We start from the raw sequence: 7,307 nt of genomic DNA, 5'->3' as shown, positions 1-7,307 counted from the left end.
AACCTGGGACCTTTTGTATACAATACAATGTGCTCTACCACTAAGCGGAAAGTTCAATTCCTGGCTCGCTCATTTAAGGGGAGGGTGTTTTAGGCCAGCTAGCTGCCTTGGGAGCACTGGGCTCACCTGTGAGCCCCATGGTTCCCATGATCAATGGAAAGCAGGCTAAGCATCCTCAGCCCACTTTCCGTTGATCGTGGGAATGGCCTCAGAGTGTTTTCCAACTACAACAATTCTCCCAGTCTGGTTCTGTGCACACTCGAACCGTACGGGGGTTTGAATTCAAACCGAGCTGATTTGAAAGGCTTGGAGGTCTAAAGGGGAATCCAGCAAGGATTCCCCTTTACCAGTAAGGGGGGGGGGCAGGTGGACATCTGTAACAGCAGATGGGAGAGGAACAAAAAAGTACCTTAGAAGTGCCACCAGTGGTGGCGGCTGTGAGGGGGCAGTGAGGGTGGCGGCAGTCTCCCTCGAGTAGCCTGAGCTGGTTCAGAACTGGTTTGGGCCTCTGTGCAGGTGTGAACCAGGCCCAAACCAGCCTGGGCTACTCAGGGGAAGGCCGATGGGTGGGTGGGGAGCGGCACTTGCCCCCCTCCCGGTAGCTGCCGGTGCCAGATGTCTAAGGTACCTTTTTACTCCCCTCCCACTTGCTCTACTTTTACAGAAGCCCCCCTGCCCCGCTTCACTGGTAAAGGAGAATCCTTGCCGGCAAGCCGGTTCGGTAAGAACCGGGCCCAGGCTGAACCAGACCAGGGGTTCTTCTTGCATTCTTAAGTCAGAACAGTCTCATTTTGTGTCTGGCACTCTGCTCACTACAGCCCACAAGCCACCCTGGCCTCGTATGCTGGTACTAGTCATTTGCAACCTACAAGAAAAATAAACTGGAACCAAACTCTGTCAAGTTTGTTTGTAAACTGCCCCCATCCTCAGTCACTTGGTGGCTCTTCTCACTGGCCCACATACAGCACAGTATGCTGGGGTGTTTTCCTCACTGTCCATACTGCTGCCTGTATATATATATATATATATATATATATATATATATATATATATATAAATATATAAATCAACATAGTTGCACTACAGCACTTTTGTGCAAATTGCTAAAATTGTACAAATGTGCAAGCACAGTTGTTTGGCACTGCAAGCATTGGCTGACATACCATGTAACTTAACACATGTGGTGGAACATATCATTTGCCCACTTGCACAAGAGTGCTCATGTGCAAGTGCAAAAATTGCACATGCAGAGTTGTGTAATGACTACACTGTCATGCAACTCCATTGGTGAAATTGTTGCACTTGCGCAGCAGGGCTCTTGTGCAAACATGGAGCTCTATGGTACCATTATGCAGTATGCCACAGCCATTATTTCCAATGGCCACAGTAAAATTCACAGACAGTGCAGAAACCACCCATGGGATGCTGTGCTGTATGAGGGCCACTCATCATAGGTGATCAGACAAGAATACAGGAGCACAGGTGGTTGCCTTAAAGCGAGTTAGACCTTTGGTCTATCTAGCTCAGCACTGTCTACACCAGGGGTTCCCAACTTGTGTTACTCCAGATGTTGCTGAACTACAACTCCCATCATCCCATCTGTAGCTGGGGATGATGGGAGTTGTAGTTCAACAACATCTGGATAACCACAGGTGGGAACCCCTGCTCTACACTGACTGGCAGAAGCTTTTCAAGGTTTCTGGCAGGAGTCTCTCTCAGCCCCAACTGGAGGTGCCAGAGAGTGAATCTGGGACCTTCTGTGTGCAAGCATGCAGATGCTTTTCTACTGAGCTATGGCCCATTCTCTAAGGGGGAATATCTTACAGTGCTCATCCAAATGCAAACCAAGGCAGATCCTACTTAGCAAAGGAGATTATCCATGCTTCTTATCACAAGATCTGCTCTCCTCCCTTGTTTACATGCCTTATGTGGAGCTGCTCTTGTGGTAAAGGTAAAGTATGTTGTTAAGTTGATTTCAACTCCTGGTGCCTACAGAGCCCTGTGGTTTTCTTTTGGTAGAATACAGGAGGGGTTTACCATTGCCTCCTCCCACGCAGTGTGAGATGATGCCTTTCAGCATCTTCCTGTATTGCTGCTGCCCGATATAGGTGTTTCCCATAGTCTGGGAAACATAACAGCGGGGATTTGAACTGGCAACCTTCTGCTTGTTAGTCAAAAATTCTCCCGCTGTGCCATGAATTTGCTAAGCAGGGCCTACCCTGGTTTGCATTGTTACCCTTTGCTAAGCAGGGCCTACCCTGGTTTGCATTCTAATGGGAGACTACACAGGTGAGCACTGTAAGATATTCCCCCAAGGATGGGGCCGCCCTGTGGGGTGTAGCTAGGGGAGAGGGGGCCCATGTTCACCCCTCTCCCTGGCAGCCCCTCATAGTGAGGGAGATAATGAAGAAAATGGGGGGGTGGAGCTGTGGGTCCCAAGGGCCTGGGTTCTTTGAACCCTTCTGCTCAATTATAGCTACACCCCTGGAGCAGAAGGTTCCAAGTTCCCTCCTGGGTATCTCCAAATAGGGCTGACTCCCTGGCATCTCCAGATAGGGACTTCTGCAGCCTGTAACCCGGGAGAAGGTGCTGCCAGTCTGTGCGCAGACAATATCCTGAGCTAGCTGGAGCAATCGTCTGACTCTGTAGGAGGCAGCTTCCTACGTCCCTCTGTCTGTGACAATGCAGCCAGCCCATCTCATCATGGAAAGTCTTAACCAGGGCGCCCCGCACAACTTTGCTCTCCTCTTCCTTTCCCCATCGCAACCATCGGCCTCCCGTCTGCGCTGCCTCCCTCCTGCGTCCGGGGAGGGAACAGCCAACAGCGAAGGCCTCCTTCTTTCCCAGAAAGATCAGGTCACCTTGGAGCCAAGCTTGGGCGGAGGAGCGGCCTTCTCCTGTAACGCGGACTTAGGCAGAACAAAGGGGCTCCGCGCCACGCTTAGCAACCACGGGAGAAGGCCGAGGGGAGCCAAGGAAACGTTCATTGCTTGCTATTCAGGAGAAAACAGGTATGACCGGGTGCAGGGGGGGGGGGGCGGGGGAGCGGCCGCCGCTCCGAGGCGCTTGGGGCTGATATCCATTACGCACGTAGAGAGCCTTCTTGGGTAACTTTACCTCTGCGCACAGAAGGGCCAGTCAGAAAGGAGCCCTAAGGAGGGGGGCGGCGGCGGAAGGAGCTCTAAAAGCACTCCAGCTTCTGACTGATGTGCAAGAAGGCCTTAACACCCCTGCCAGGGCTCTCTGGCACTGGGGCTGCAAAGCGCACACGACTCTCTCAAGTCCTGCCAGGCGGCCTGTATTTGGGGTGAAACAACCAGCAGTTCTAAGGAGAACGCCGGAAGCCTACTTTCCACTTCCTTCAACGAGTGTGTGTTGTGTGTGTGGGTGTGTGGCGGGGGGCTCTTAGCTTGGCCTCCTTCCCACGTGCTGTGAAAGAATTTGGTTCACGTCCGGATGGTCAGCACGTGGATTACAAAGGGGGGGGGGCTCCCTATAATTTGAGCAGCCATCATTTTGAAACAACATGGGAAACTGGGGAAATACTCCATCATCCGAGTCATGTAGGACCTCCTTCCATAGGCTGTGAATTATTTGGTGTGACTGGCAGCAGATGGGTTACAAACAGGGCGGAGGCACCCTTGAACGGACAGGTTCAAAGAACCTGGCCGCTGCCCCCAGGGGCCACACCTCATGCCCCAGACACGCCTCCCGCATCAGACACTGGTGGGAGGTGGGGGGCTGGCTTGATTTAGTTCCAATGGGGCTGTGTGGCCCTGTATTTATTTATTTATTTATTTATCAAATTTGTACCCCGCCCCAAACTTTCATCTCTGAGTGGTTCACATAAAACAAGTTTAAAACATTTACAAAAACTTAAAACAATTTAAAAATAAACCAGAGATTAAAACCTAAAAAATTTAGGAAGCTGAGAAAGCTTGGGCAAAAATTGGCCAGCGCTGCATTTGCAGTGAAGCCAGAGTGACTCAGAGCCTCTCCTAGCCACACTGCTGCAAACGCAGGGGCCTGTAGGATTGCCCCCCATATGCTGTAAATTGTTGGTGTGTTTGTATCAGGCTAGAGATGCAAACTTATTAGAGGAGGACGTACAGACAGACACACAGACATGGTGAACTCATAAGCCGGGGTAGATGATGTGTGGCTCTCCAGATGTTGCTAAACTACAACTCCCATCACCTCCAGCCACAGTTTTTTACAGTTGGGTTGAGATGTGATATTCCCACCTTAAATGGCGCAGCGGGGAAATGTTGACTAATAAGCAGAAGGTTGCCTTCTGAATCCCTGCTGGTACTATATCAGGCAGCAGCGATAGAGGAAGATGCTGAAAGGCATCATCTCATACATACTGCACAGGAGGAGGCAACGGAAAACCCCTCCTATATTCTACCAAAAGAAAACCACAGGGCTCTGTGGGCTCCAGGAGTCGAAATCGACTCAACGGCACACTTTACTTTAGAGATGTGATGGCTTGGGGGTAGGGGGAGAGAGAAAACCACCTGTTTTTTTCTGCCCCCTGCCTCTACCGTCCTTCACATCTCTACAGCTGGGGATGATGGGAATTGTATTGCAGCAACGTCTGGTGAGTCCCTCAGTTAGGTAATTGACTCAATCAAAAACTGGGTTTGGGAGGTGTGTTTGCTCTCAATTTCTAGTTGTTTGGAAGCAAGGTAAGAGGTAAACCTGGGTAGAAGGGATTGTGTGGAAGCTATTTCGGAAGAATTCCTCCTACCTTGTTTTCACACAATCACTTCTACCCAGGTTTTCCTCTTACCTTGCTTCCACACAACTGGAAATTGGGAGCACACACACCTCCCAAACCTGGGTAGAATACAGTTTTTGATTGTGTGAATGACCTCGTTGCTTACCCATCACAAGCCTTCTTCCCTTCAGATAGACAGACAAACTTTATTACCATCGTAGATCAGACTGTACAACAAAAAACATTACATAAGACTAGAGCATGTAATACAATGTAGCAAAACCTAGCCACATTGAAAGTGATCTCTTTACAAAAGTTAGATAACAAAAACTCTAAATAAAATTCATCAGAGTGACCTGGAAACTTCCCCAAAAGAGGAGAAATTAGTTTTAAACGAGCATCGTTATAAAATTTACAATATAAAATAACATGAGGGATAGTTTCTACGGCACCCATTCCACAGGGGCAAATCCTTAAATTAAACGGAATCCCTTTATATCTACCATCCCTAACGGCTGTCGGAAGGGCGTTTAGGCAGGCAAGAGTAAATGGACGCCTGAATTTAGGGATAAGAATATTATCTAAATATGTTGCTGGTTTGGAATTAAAAAGTTGTTTCCCCAGATAGATACCGTTGCTTAGACAGGCTGTATCCACTTTTAATTCTGTATCAGCAATACGCTGCTTAATAACCTGCCAGGCCTGATCATGTCCTAATCTAAGAATTTCCTCATGGGAGAACCCAAACTGAAGAAGCTTATTTTTAACCAAGGTCTTCCACTTATGGAAAAATCATCAGTCATTACCAATGAAGCCAGGCCTACATTGGCAAAAACCAGTTTTAACCAAAACTTTATAATACAGGTCCAGTAAACCCGATTCAACCCTAGTGAGACCTACTTCTCGTCTGGTAAGAGAATTGGGAATGCAGGGGGGAACTTGAATCTTCCCTTCAGAAAACAGGCTAAAATGTCTGTCATGACCAGGGGTGCTCGATATATTGCAGCACCTGAGCTGAAGCACCAAATGCTCTCTTGCTCTGTGCCCCTGGTGGGGGCCAGCCCCCTTTCACAACTTACCCTTTTGACATTTTGAAAGTGGTGCAGGGGGCAAAGAGGAGGGACATTTGCCCGCAGCCTTCTCTTCTTGTGCTTCTTGCAAGCTTTGCAAGGAGTGTGAGGAGAGAAGCTCCTCGCAAAGCTTTCTGGGGCAGAGTGGGGGACACCTTGCCACTCTGCTGATGCCCCAATAAGCTGTTGCTTGAGGCAGGCACCTCATCTCTACTCAGAAAATGCCCACCCCTGGTCATGACAGTAGTGAGTAGGAGCATAGGAACATAGGAAGCTGCCATTTACTGAGTCAGACCATTGGTCTATCTAGCTCAGTATTGTCTTCACAGACTGGCAGTGGCTTCTCCAAGGTTGCAGGCAGGAATCTCTCTCAGCCCTATCTTGGAGAAGCCATGGAGGGAACTTGGAACCAAGATGCTCTTCTCAGAGCAGCTCCATCTCCTGAGGGGAATATCTTACAGTGCTCACACTTCTAGTCTCCCTTTCATATGCAACCAGGGCAGACCCTGCTTAGATAAGGGGACAAGTCATGCTTGCTACCATAAGACCAGCTCTCTTCCCTAATCCACCTCTAGTTCCCGTTTGTTTGTTTTTACATTTATATCCTGCTCTTCCTCCGAGGAGCCCAGAGCAATATATATGCAACCCTGTGTGGTAGGTGAGGCTGAGACATAAATGACTGGCTCACAGTCACCCAGTGAATTTCATGTCTGGATGGGGATTTGAACTCGGGGCTCCCCAGTCCTAGTCCAACCTCCCAGTCTTAGTAGCAGCAACCAAAGATCAGTTCCCTGGAAGCTCATGTCTCAGCTCTTCGAGGACCATTTGTTCTCACTCCGTGCTCTCTGGGTATGTTCTGGAGCTGCTGCTCTGGTTTTTGGAAGATACACTGGAATCTAGTTACATACATTCATTCTGGAACAAATGAAAAACAGAATCGAATCAAGCCCATTTGGTCCAATATTCATTCATTACAAAAGGAATGCCAGTGGAGCCCAAGTGAACCAGCCCTGATGGGAGGAGAGCTGGTCTTGTGGTAGCAAGCATGACTTGACCCCTTTGCTAAGCAGGGTCCATACCACCTGGTATGCATTTGAATGGGATACTACATGTGAGCACTGTGAGATATTCCCCCATAGGGGATGGAGACGCTCTGGAAAGACCCTTTGCATGCTTGCATGCAGAAGGTCCAATGTTCCCTCCCTGGCAACTCCAAAATAGGGCTGTGAGAAAGACTCCTACCCGCAGCCTTGGAGAAGCTGCTACCAGTCCATGTAGACCAGGCTGCTCAACTTCGGCCCTCCTGCAGATGTTGGCCTACAAATCCCATCATCTCTGGCTATTGGCTACTGTGGCGGGGGATTATGGGAGTTGAAGTCCAGAAACAGCTGGAGGGGGTGGGGGTGGGGCTCAAAGTTGAGCAGGCCTGGTGTAGACAGTACTGAGCTACATGGACCAATGTTCCAACTCAGTATAAGGCAGCTTTCTATGTTCCTATGTTCCACATTGCTTATGAG

Source organism: Hemicordylus capensis, chromosome 1, assembly GCF_027244095.1.
Source record: "Hemicordylus capensis ecotype Gifberg chromosome 1, rHemCap1.1.pri, whole genome shotgun sequence".
Classification (NCBI taxonomy): domain Eukaryota; kingdom Metazoa; phylum Chordata; class Lepidosauria; order Squamata; family Cordylidae; genus Hemicordylus; species Hemicordylus capensis.
This window is presented reverse-complemented; position numbering follows the sequence as displayed.